The sequence below is a fragment of the Erinaceus europaeus genome, chromosome 20 (genome assembly GCF_950295315.1).
Source record: "Erinaceus europaeus chromosome 20, mEriEur2.1, whole genome shotgun sequence".
Lineage (NCBI taxonomy): Eukaryota > Metazoa > Chordata > Mammalia > Eulipotyphla > Erinaceidae > Erinaceus > Erinaceus europaeus.
Window position 1 is genome coordinate 43,679,856 of NC_080181.1, and position 12,937 is coordinate 43,692,792.

At 41.9% G+C, this 12,937-nt stretch overlaps 1 protein-coding gene and 1 pseudogene across 6 annotated transcripts in view; one reads left to right on the plus strand and one right to left on the minus strand.

The window, feature by feature from the left end:
• Positions 1 to 12,937, plus strand: part of OTUD7A (OTU deubiquitinase 7A) — a 294,139-nt gene that overhangs the window by 72,049 nt on the left and 209,153 nt on the right. The gene's annotated exons all lie outside the window — the stretch shown is intronic.
• LOC103111830 (adenosine 5'-monophosphoramidase HINT1-like) lies at positions 5,172 to 5,725 on the minus strand (annotated as a pseudogene).

Consider the following 12,937-nt stretch of genomic DNA (forward strand, 5'->3'; position numbering starts at 1 on the left):
AGAAGTTTGTTGGGCGCTTGGGAGTGGATGTAGAATTGACAGTAAAATCAATCATCTGTTTGATATGCCTGATAGACATTTGAAGGAGATGATAAATAGACTATTGGATAAACCAGGACCTCCCTGGGCAGATGACTTCACCAAGTCCCAGAACCTCACCTCCCCAGACTCCTACCCCATGAGGGAAAGATAGAAACAGACTGGGGGCATGGATCAACCTGCCAATGCCCATGTCCAGCAGAGTAGCAATTATGGAAACCAGAACTCCCACCTTCTTCATAAATAATATTGGCCCATACTCCCAGAGGAGGAGAATGTTAGAGGAAGATGACCAGAGGGCTCTGAACTTAAATCCATTAGGACCCAGAGAGAGAAGAGGAACAGAGGACATTTGGAACTAGTAATAGGTATAAGTGTGACTTAGAAAGGGAAAAGAATGCAGAACAATGGGGGGGGGAATATATAATAAATATAGTTATAGAAATAATAGTCAACTTGTATCTGTGACCTTGGGAAAACTTCTGCAGTTTCCAGTGGAAGGAATGGAGACACAGACCTCTGGTGGTGGGAAAGGTGTGAAATTACACCTGTTATCTCATAATTTTTTATATCACTAATAAAATAAACTAAAAATAATGTCCTGGGAGGTGGAGCAGTAGACAGAACATTGGACTCTTCAGTCCTGAGTTCAATTCCCAGTATCCTATGTGCCAGAGTGACACCCTGGTTCTCTCATCCCCTCTGTCAAAAGTAAATAAATATTAAAATAAAAAAAAGAAATACAGCATTACAGCTCACTAGCAATCTCCTTGTTCTCCTTCCTAGTAACTGCTCTCCTGTGATAAGCTCAGTGGTTCAGATTTGGTCATTTTTTATGAGGCTTTCTTAGAACTGTGAACGTGCAAACTCATCCAATCTGAGACCTCCCATCTGTTTAGACTTACTTCTTACCACTCTGGATTCTTTTAATTTGTTATTGATTTTGCTTTTGTTCTGTTGGCGCGATCCTCCAGGGCAATGTTGACTCAAAGCAAGAGTGAAACCACCTCACTTTGCCCTTGATCTGAGACCTTTGAAGGGTTCCATCTTTCCTCGCTATGTGTGGTGTCAGCTGTCTGCTCTGCAGAAATTCTCTTTATATTCTTAGTTTGTTGAGTTTTGTTTTTTGGTTTTGTCTTATTTTTTTTTTTACCATGAATATATGTTGGATTTTTTTCAGATGTTTTTCCTCCATTTCTTTTATTTTTTTTTCATCTTCTGATATAATATTTTTTTTGTCTTTTATTCTCTTATATGCTATTTTGCATCAGTTTATTTTCAGATGTTAAACCAACCTTGAAGTTTTGGGATAAATCCTTCTTGATATGGCTTGTATTTTTATATGCCGATGAATTGAATTTGTTGTTTTGTTACCATTCTACCACCCATGGAGCTTCCCCGCCCCCCCCTCGCCCCTGAATTTCGTGATGCTCCCATGTGGTGTGAGAGTTCATATCTAGGCCTCACTCACGGTAATGTGCTTACTGTACCAGCTGGGATATACCCTAGATCCTCTTTTTCTCTTTCTCTTTTTTCCTTCCTTTCTTTCTTCTTTCTGCCTCCACGGTTTTCATGGGGTTCAGTGCCTGCACTGAAAATCCATCCACTCCTAGCAGCCATTTTTCCCCTCCCCACTCACCCCCTTGCCCCATTTTATTTGATGGGTCAGAGAGAAATTGAGAGGGGGAGGAAGGAGATCAAGAGGAAGAGACAAAGATAGACCCCTGCAGACCTGCTTCAACCCTTGTGAACCTGGATCCTTGTGCTTAGTACTGTGTGTGCTTAACTGGGTGCACCACGACCGAGCCCCTATCTTTTTCTGGATTTATAAATTATGTAGTTCAGTGCCACTGGCTCTGTTCTGTCCACATAACTTTATGTGTCATTTCCAGAACGCCATGTCATTCAGGCCATGCATTGTGTTCTATTTGGGTTTGACTTCTTTCACTCAGCATAGCAACACCACCTAGATAAATGCATGGTGTGGTTGGTGCCAATCAACAGCTCACTCCTTCAGTTGCTGAGTAGTTTACAAGTGGGTGATGCGTTAGGTTTTTCATTCACTTACCCTTTGAAGGACATTTTAGAGGCTTCAAGTTTTGATTTTCATGTGTAAAGTAGTTGTGAACATTTTTATAGAGTGTCCTTTGAGGGGGGGAGAGTATGTTTTCATTTCTCTAGATGATTTAAAAAAAAAAATTAGACCAGAGCATTGTTTAGTTCTTACTGACAGTGGCACTGCGGTGACCTCATAGCCTCAAGTAAGAGAGTCTTTTTGCAGAACCACTCTGATCTCTCCCTGATCCTCATTTCTCTAGAAGACATGCAGAGGAGTGGGATCCCTGAGGCATATGTAAATGTATGTTTAATTTTATAAGAAACTGCCAAACTGTGTTCAAAGTGGTTTTCATTTTTTTTTCTTTTAAATTTTGAAACCTTTTGTTAGGTGCATACATATCTTCTTGGTGATCAGACTTTCTTTTTTGTTGTTGTTGTTATTTTTTAATTTATTCCTTTAATTTCTGCCTGCTGAGACTTTGTACCTGCTTAACTCCATTCCTCCTGAAAGAATGCTTTTTCCCTTTCAATTTCAGGCAGGACAGAGAGACAGTGAGGGAGAGGGAGAGACACCACAGCACCACGCCAATATTCATGAAGCCTCCCATGGTGCTCCCAAGTGATGCTAGGATCTTTGTGATGTAGTGTGCACTCTACCAGGTGAGCTTCTTGCTAGGTCCCTGAACAGAGCTTTCTGTCATTGCATGACCTCTGTCCTACTCAACAGTATCTGATGTTAATGCATCTAATGTAAGTATGGCCATGCCAACTCTCTTTCAACTACTACTTAGGTGGTTTATTTTTCTTTACATATATATATATATATATATATATATATATATATATATATTATATTTTAATTTTATTTTTATTTATTTTTCCCTTTTGTTGCCCTTGTTCTTTATCATTGTCATTGTTATTATTATTGTTGCTATTGCTATTGTTGTTGGATAGGACAGAGAGAAATCGAGAGAGGAGGGGAAGACAGAGAGGGGGAAAGAAAGATAGACACCTGCAGCCCTGCTTCACCACCTGTGAAGCGACCCCCCTGCAGGTGGGGAGCTGGGGGATCAAACCGGGATCCTGATGCTGGTTCTTCCGCTTTGCATCTAGTGCACTTAACCCGCTGAGCAACCGCCCGGCTCCCAGCACTTTATTTTTCATTTATTTATTTATTTATTTATTTATTTATTTATTTATTTATTTATCTATCTATCTAATTTTGTGTGAAGACTTTAAAGGGCTTCTTTTTAAATTTTATTTTGTTGGATAGAAACAGAAATCACGAGGAGGAGAGAAGGAGAGAGACAGAGAGACATCTGCAGCACTACTGCACTGCTCATGAAGCTTTCCCCCTGCAGGTAGGGACTGGAGGCTTGAATCCTGGTCCTTGTGCATGGCTATGTATGCACTCAACCAGGTGTGCCACCACTCAGCACCCCCCCACTCTTTTTCTTTTTTCTTTTTTTTTTTTTTTTTACTAATTTTATGTCATTACATTTAAAGTGAGTTTCATGAAGACAACATATTGTTGGGATATTTTTTACTGCAATTCATTTCAGTTGCCTATGTGCTAATTGGTGTGTTTCAACCATTTGTATTTAGTGTAACTACTGATATGTTTTGGGTTTAAGTTGACAGTTTTATTATTTGTTGACTCTCTGTTTTCCCTTTTATGCCTCTTCCCTTTCTGTCTTTTTTTGGAATGCTTGAATTGCTTAAGGTCCCATTTTGATCTACCTATTTTTGCTTTTGTTTTTACTATGTGTAAATATATGCATTTTGCACCCCTGTCCAGTGGTAAAGCAATTACAGAAGCCAGACTTCTCACCTTCTCACCCCATAAATAGCTTTGGTCCATACTCCCAGAGGGATAAAGACCAGGCACCCTTCCAGTGGAGGACATGGGTATGGAATTTTGGTGGAGGGGATTGGACAGAATTGTACACCTCCTATCCCACAAACCTTGTCAATAATTATTAAATCACGAATAAAAATGGAAATATATGCGTTACATTAGTTGATTTATCTAGATACTGAAAGAATCATATTTATCTTTTCCTAGTCTGTATAGAATTAATATTTTACCATTTTATGTGGAATGCAGAAACCGTTCAACAATACAGGTCTCTCCCCTGCCCTACATTCTCCGTAGGTGTCTTCCATCTTAATCTGACGTACTCTTTCACTGCAGCAACCGCTAGAAGAAGAAGAAGAACTGCAGCAACGACGTTCTCATCTATGTGTCTAAAAGTAACAGATGTTTTATAGAAATAACAGGAGGAGAGCAATCCATATCAGACATTTGCATTTCTGTGGCTCAGCATTCTTTAAATTTCACATTCCTCTTCCAGATCATTCCCCTCCCGTCTGCAGAACTTCCTGGAGCATTTCTTTTAGAGCAGTGTCAGGAGCTGGCTCTCTTCATTTCCCTTTATCTAAGATCTCTCTCTTCATCTTCATTCTCGAAGTTGCCCAATGCAACTAGATGCTGAATTCTGAGCGAACAATTCTGGTCTGATAGGCTGTCAGAGTGCTGTGTGCTTCTGTGATTTCTGATGAGAAATCTGCAGTCATCCAAATAGTTGTTCTATTCATGATACAGTGATTTTCCCCGGCTCCTTTGAAGCCTTTAATATTGCCTTTGGGTTTCAGCTATTTATTTTGTCTCAAAGACAGGGTTTCTTTAACTTCGCTTTGTGTAGAGTTCCTGAGGGTTGTTTTTTTTAATGTGTCAGTTTACTTCTCCTTAAAACTGGGAAACTTAAGGTTATTGTTCATTTTTAAAGTATTTTTTATTTATTCATTATTGGATAGAGACTGAGAGAAATTGAGAGGAGAGGGGGAGATAGAGAGGGGAAGAGACAGAGAGACACCTGCAGACCTGCTTCACCACTTGTGAAGTTTTCCCCATGCAGGTGGGGACCAGGGACTTGAACCTGCATCCGTGCACACTGTTAATGTGTGTGCTTAGCCAGGTGTGCCACTGCCTGGCCCCAGTTATTATTTCTTCAATGTTTCCCCTGCATCTGACTCACCTCTCTCGGAATTCTGAAGATACAAAGTCACCAACCTTTTGATTTTTTTTTTAAATATGCAACAGCGTATTTTATTATGAGCTTTTAACATTTTGTTGTTCCATACATAGGCAAAAATCAAGTATACTGTTCAATACACTGGAACTTGCAAACTTAATCATTGCCTAGAGAAGGAAAACTGTCCTTAAAGCATGTTTAACCAGGAGGCCAAGTCATCTGCCGACCTCCAAGAATGTGAAGATGAATGTGATAGACAGACTGTCCCCCATCTGCACCTTCATTCACTACCATTCGATAACCCCTCTTCAGGCCCAGATCAGCAGCACATTTCTTGCCAACAATCATTAAATGTCCAAGAAGACTCTCATCATCATCTTCTGCCACAGAAATTTGGGATATATATTTCTTAGGTATCACCAAAAAATGTGTTGGCGCTTGAGGGGAAATGTCATGGAAAGCAAGACACTGCTCATCCTCATAAATGATTTTGGCTGGAATTTCCTTGCGGATAATCTTTCAGAAGATGGTGTCGCTGCCAGGCCTGGCGTCCTGAGCCTTAGCGATCTCATCTGCCATCTCTGCCTCCCTCCTGCGGGCCGCCAGGGAAGAATCTGCTCAGGAGAAGGGAGGAGGGAGAAGGGAGGAGAAGCGGAAACTGGCGGAGGGCGGGAGTGCGTGGCCGCCTCCCTTTTGATATTTTTTAAAAGATGCATTAATGATAACTCCCCAGTTACCTCCACCTGGTTCTAGACAGTCATCGGTGTATTTACCTGTTCTGGAAACGTGCTCAAGGGAAATCACATATTTATACTAACTTTTGTAACTAGCTTCTTTCACTTGAAATAATGTTTTCAAGGGCCAGGTGGTCGTGCACCTGGTTGAGCATAAGGACCCAAGTTCAAGCCCCCTGTCCCCACTTGCAGGGGAAAAGCTATGTGAGTGGTGAAGCAGTGCTACAGGACTCTCTCTCTCTCTCTCTCTCTCTCTCTCTCTCTCTCTCTCTCTCTCTCTCCCTCCCTCCCTCCCTCCTTCCCTCCCTCTTCCCTCTCCCTCTCCTTCTTCCCTCTCCCTCTCCCTCTTCCCTCTTCCCTCTCCCTCTCCCTCACCCTCTCCCTCTCCCTCTCCCTCTCCCTCTTCCCTCTTCCTCTCCCTCTTCCCTCTCCCTCTTCCCTCTTCCCTCTCCCTCTCCCTCTCCCTCTTCCCTCTCCCTCTCCCTCTTCCCTCTCCCTCTCCCTCTCCCTCTTCCCTCTCCCTCTCCTTCTTCCCTCTCCCTCTTCCCTCTCCCTCTCCCTCTTCCCTCTCCCTTTCCCTCTCCTTCTTCCCTCTCCCTCTTCCCTCTTCCCTCTTCCCTCTCTCTCTCCCTCTCCCTCTCCCCTCTCCCTCTTCCCTCTCCCTCTCCCTCTCCCTCTTCCCTCTCCCTCTCCCTCTTCCCTCTCCCTCTCCCTCTTCCCTCTCCCTCTCCTTCTTCCCTCTCCCTCTCCCTCTTCCCTCTTCCCTCTCCCTCTCCCTCTCCCTCTCCCTCTCCCTCTTCCCTCTTCCCTCTCCCTCTCCCTCTTCCCTCTCCCTCTTCCCTCTTCCCTCTCCCTCTCCCTCTCCCTCTTCCCTCTCCCTCTCCCTCTTCCCTCTCCCTCTCCCTCTTCCCTCTCCCTCTCCCTCTCCCTCTTCCCTCTCCCTCTCCCTCTTCCCTCTCCCTCTCCCTCTCCCTCTTCCCTCTCCCTCTCCTTCTTCCCTCTCCCTCTTCCCTCTCCCTCTCCCTCTTCCCTCTCCCTCTCCATTATCCCCTTCCCTTTTGATTTCTGGCTGTCTCTATCCAATATAAAGATAATGAAAATTTTAAAAGAAAATAATGTTTTCTAAGGTGTGTTCACATTGTCATGTGTGTTGATACTCCATGCCTTTCCATTGTTACTAATATTCTGTTAGATTTAGATCATACATTTAACTATTAACCAGTCATTGAGCTTCTGGATGTATGTTTTCATCTCTTGTGACTGTGTCTAAGAGCAGATTTGCTGACTCATCTCACACTGGAGGTTTAACCTTTGGAGGAGCCACTAAGCTACTTGAGTGGCTTTTCATCAATTACATTGCCATCAATAGCCCCTCCAAATTCCTATTATTCCACATCCCTAGCAGCACTTGTTACCTTCTATCTTTTTCAACACAGACACTCCACTGACTGTTAAGTGGTCATTATGTTTTTGCCTTGCAGTTCCCTGGTGACCAGCGCCGCTGAGCACCTTTTCGTGTGATTATCAGCCCTTTGAGCGTGTTCATCAGAACTAAGCCCTTTACTATTTTTCATCTCTTGTCATTTTATCTTTTGAGTTTCAATGACGGGTGTTTATATATTTTAGATGTAAGTCTTTAACAAACATATAATTTGCAATATCTTCACCCATTCCATGTGTTAAGATTTGTATTTTGAGGAAGTCTGATATTTTGGTTTTCTTTGCTTGTTTGGGATTTTGCTGTTATCTTTAAGTAATGACTAACTCAACATCGCAAATATTCACTCTCATGTTTCCTTGAAGCTGTCTTATAGTATCAGTTTTTATTTCTGGGAACTAACTATTATCTACTTTGAATTTATATTGTGGGGGCCAAGTGGTGGCACCCCTGGTTGAATGCACATGTTACAGTGCACAAAGACCCAGGTTCAAGCCCCGGGCCCCCACCTGCAGAGGGAAAGCTTTGCAAGTGGTGAAGTAGGGCTGCAGGTGTCTCTCTCTCTCTCTCTCCCTCACTATCACACCCTTCCCTCTCAATTTCTGGCTGTCTTTATCAATGAATAAATAAAGATAATTTTAAAAGTTTATATTGTGGGAGTCGGGCTGTAGCGCAGCGGGTTAAGCGCAGGTGGCGCTAAGCACAAGGACCCGCATAAGGATCCTGGTTCAAGCCCTGCCTCCCCACCTGCAGGGGAGTCGCTTCACAAGCGGTGAAGCAGGTCTGCAGGTGTCTATCTTTCTCTCCCTCTCTCTGTCTTCCCCCTCCCCTCTCCATTTCTCTCTGTCCTATCCAACAACAATGACAACAATAATAACTACAACAATAAAACAACAAGGGCAACAAAAGGGAATAAATAAATAAAAATAAATATAAAAAAGTAAAAATAAAAGTTTATATTGTGTATAGAATGAGATAGGAATTCACTTTTTTGAATATTACTATCTGGTTGTCCAAGCATTATTTGCCAAAAAATATATATATATTTTCCTATACATAATGGTCCTTCCTTAGTCCCTTGTAAAAAAAAAAAAAATCAGAGGCCAGGTGGTGGTGTACCTGGTTGAGTGCACATGTTACAGTGCGTAAGGATTCAAGCCCCTGGCCCCCACCTGTAGGGAGAAAGCTTCACAAGTGAAGCAGGGCTTCAGGTGTCTCTCTGTCTCTCTCCCTCTCTATCACCCCCTTCTCTCTCAATTTCTGACTGTCTCTATCCAGCAAATAAATAAAGATTAAAAAAAATTTTAAATCAGCTGACCATAATGACAATGCAAGTATCATGTGATCTTCATTATTGCAGATTAATCATGAGTTACAAAATCAGGAAATGTGGGTCTTCTCTTTTTCAAGGTTCTTTTGGTTTTTCCAGATGTCTTGAACTTCCCTATTCACTTTAGCATCACTTGGATAATTTCTGCAAATAGAAAAGCCAGCTGGGAGTTTGCCTAGAGATTGAATTGTTTTCTGTGTGTCCATTAGAGTAGTACTGCCATCTCAACAATATGAAGTCTTGGGGCCAGGCAGTGACACACCTGGTTAAGTGCACATATTACAGTACACAAGGACCCAGGTTCAGCCCCTGGTTCCCACCTGCAAGGGAGAAGCTTTACAAGTAGTGGAGCAGGTCTGCAAATGTCTCTTTCCCTCTCCCTCGCTATCCCCCACCCCCCTCTCTATATTTCAGTCCTGTCAAATAAAGCAAAAATGGGGAAAATGGCCACCAGGAATGATGGTTTCATATGCAGGTACCAAGCTCTAGGGATAACCCTGGTGGCAATAAATAAATAGAAAAGAAGAGAAAAATCATGAAAAATGCAGAATGCCATTTGTCCTTTCCACTGTGCTGACATTGACACTGTACAAAAGCAGGGGTGGTAGAGCTATTGGGAGTATGGCCCAAACCACACCAATGATCTGTTCCGTGTCACTCACTGGACACCTCCCTGGTTAACGTGCTCTCCATAAGAAAAATAGTTCATGTTTCCCTTAAGAATGTCTCTGGTGAAACAATAAGGATTATCCATTCTAGTAAATGTCAAGTCTTGAACACAAAACACTCTAATCATCTAACTACTTCTGCCCAATTCCGACTGTGGCTTTAGACAAAGCTCCATGTGGTTACTGTGGGTCGTGAGCTGAGTTGTAGCCATTTTGGCCTGAAATGCTGACAAGCTGTGTTCACTTAGACTTTGTTCTCTAGCAGAGAATCTTTCAAGAATTATAAAGTGCAACTGTCACTTCAAGGAGGACCATTAATATTATTGACTGCCATGGATAAAACTGAGCTTTCAATAAACATTAAAGTTTTTGCAAGTGTGACATAAACAGCTTAATAATAATTAAATTCTTGGTTGGCACTGATGATTTTTTGACATTGCATAATGATATAGTAACTACTGGGAAGGGCTATGCAAGTCAACAAAACGTTATTTTCCACATGATTAATACATAATATAATAAAATCACACAGGGATAAAATCTGCATTTGAAGAGTAAGCCAGACCAATGGATTTTAGAGTATCAGAGTACAAAACATGCCTTCCTGTTGTTTCAGATTCCACATCACAACTAGCCGTAAATATCACTCATCAAGTTTAGGTGTGGTATAAAGAAATATCTTATACTTACTTGATAAACTACTAACACATTCCTCTCTTTTTCAACTACATGTCTGTGTTAAACTGAGGTTGGTTGGTGTTTGTTTGGTGTGTGTGTGTGTGTGTGTGTGTGTGTGTGTGTGTGTGTACTTCCACCCAACCAGCAGAATGCATACAGTAGTAGCTACAAGAATCTATAGGGAATGGTAGCTCACATGTGCCATGCACATGATTCAGGTTCAAACCCTAGTACCATATGGGAAGTATTATGGCAACAGAGGAAGCTCTAGTGCTGTGTTGCCTCTCCATTACTCTATTTATCTTAAGGAAAATGTAGCCCAGAATGCATTCTCTCTCCCACTTCCCCTCCCTCCCCCTCCCCCCTCTCTCCCTTTTCCTTTCCCTCTCTCTCACAACACACACACACACACACACACACACACACACGAATGTAACTGCCTTCTATTCTGAGACCCTGGATTTTTCTGCACAATGTTAATTTTTCTTTTATAAAATGTCATTGCCTTTCACTGCAATGCAATACACATGACATAATTGTTATCGGATTTTTTTTTTCCAGAGTACTGCTCAGCTCTGGCTTGTGGTAGTATGGGGGATTGAATCTGGTCTTTGGAACCTCAGGAATGAGTCTCTTTGCATAACATTATGCTATCTACCCCCACCCTTTGCTATTGGATTTTAAAGAGAGTAAAACAATAGTTTTGATTTCTTTTCTAATGTGTGTTCTGCTAAGTGAGACTAGCTATCATGAGCAGGCAAAGGGATTCTGAGAATGAAAGGTTGGGGGCCCAAGGCCCTACTCAGTCACAGCATCCCAGGTGACACCCATGTTTCCATTAGTTGTATCCCTCTTATCCTATGGTTTTTGTCAGTGTTTCCTTTTTATAAATAAAAATTAAAAAAAAAAAAAAAACAATCCTCAGAGCAAGAGCACTTGGAGTAAACATGCTCCTTCCTCCTATGGAAATAATGGAAATCACTTTCAGCTTTTGTCTGTGGTTGTATTGCTACACATGAAACATCAGCAGTGTCTAATCATTATACACACACACACACACACACACACTCACACACACACACATATCCCTCCTTTTGGTGTCTCTTAGTATTCTTTTGGAATTCCTCTATGTCTTATGGGTACTTGTAGTGCTCTCATACTCATTGCTTTATAAATATTTAGTGTCTGCTTGAAAGCAAACTGCTTCAAAAAAGCCCTGGGAAGAGTTTGCTTTGGGGTTTGCCTAATGCTGCTGTGTATTTCCTGAACTTGTTTCCGGTGGATGTAGATGAGTTCTTGGGGCAGGGAGATATAATTATGGTGCACCTGATGGACCGAGTACATATCTTCATTTTTAATATATGGCAAACCCTTTTCCAAAGTGGACATACCAATTTCTTTTTTTTTTCTTTTTTTTTGCCTCCAGGGTTATTGATGGGGCTCAGTGCCCGCACTACGAATCCACTGCTCCTGGAGGTCATTTTTCCCATTTTGTTGGCCTTATTGTTATGCTTGTTGTAGTTGTTATTGCTGTCATTGTTATTGTTGTCATTGTTAATGTTGTTGTTGGATAGGACAGAGAGAAATGAGAAATGGAGAGAGGAGGGGAAGACAGAGAGGAGGAGAGAAAGATAGACACCTGCAGACTTGCTTCAACATTTGTGAAGCGACCCCCTGCAGGTGGGAAGCTGGGGGCTTGAACCGGAATCCTTACACTGGTCCTTGCGTTTTGTGCCATATGCGCTTAACCCGCTGTGCTACTGCCCATCTCCCCCAATTTATTTTATGTTTATTTATTTATTTATTTATTTATTGGATAAAGACAGAAATTGGGAGGGAAGAGAGAAAGGAAAAGAGGCACCTGCAGCACTGCTTCACTACTTGAAAAACTTCCCGTCTGCAGGTGGGGAGCAGGAGGCTTGAACCTCTCAGTCTTTGCACTTGGTAGTGTGCATTCAAACGAGCGTAACATCCCCTGTTCCTGAACATGCCAATTTAAACTTCACCAGCAAGAAAAGAGAGCTCTGCTACACCGCAGGTGGGAATGCAGACTGGTGCAAATAAAACAAATAAAGATGAAGTACCTTATGACTTAGCGATACCACTCTTCGGCCTTTATTCAGTGGACATTAAAACATTAATGATGGACCCCTATGTTCACAGCTGCATTATTCACAGTAGCCAAAGAGTGGAAGCAGTCTAAGTGCCCATCAACAGATGACTGGCTAAAGAAGTTATGAGATATGTATTCCTTGGAATACTACTCTGCACTCATCAAAGATGATTTGGTGTCCTTTAGGACTAGATGGGTGGAACTAGAGGCAATTGCACTTAGTGAAATAAGGAAAGAGATGAAAGACAAGTACCCGATGGTTTCACTCACATGTGGAAGCTAGAGATCTGATTTACATGAACTTGCCAAAAAAAAAAATAATTCAAATAAAGCAGAAGCAAGCAAACCGTAAATCTTGTGAAAACTCTGGTGGTTATCTGTGGGAGTTGGGAGGGTGGGGATATGGGACTTTAGTGGTGGGTGTGATATGGAACTATACATTGTAATCTTATAACCTTGTAATAAACTGTTAATAATAAAAACATTATATATATATATATATATATATATATATATATATATATATATTTCCACCAGCAGTGTGGTAAAGATCTCTACATCCTCACCAAAAGTTAGTTTAAAGAGACTTAAAGATGTATACTCACATGGAGCATATTTGAAGACCCCCTGGTAACTAAGTTCAGCACCTTTTCACACGATTTATTGTAGGCCCAGTGTTGGAAGCAACCCAGATATCTACTAAGTGTAAAATGCACAGAGTAGGGGGTCAGGCAGTAGTGCAGCTGGTTAAGTGCACATGGTGTGAAGCACAAGGACTGGCTTAAGGATCCTGGTTCAAGTCCCCAGCTCTCTACCTGTAGGGGGGATCGCTTCACAAGCAGTG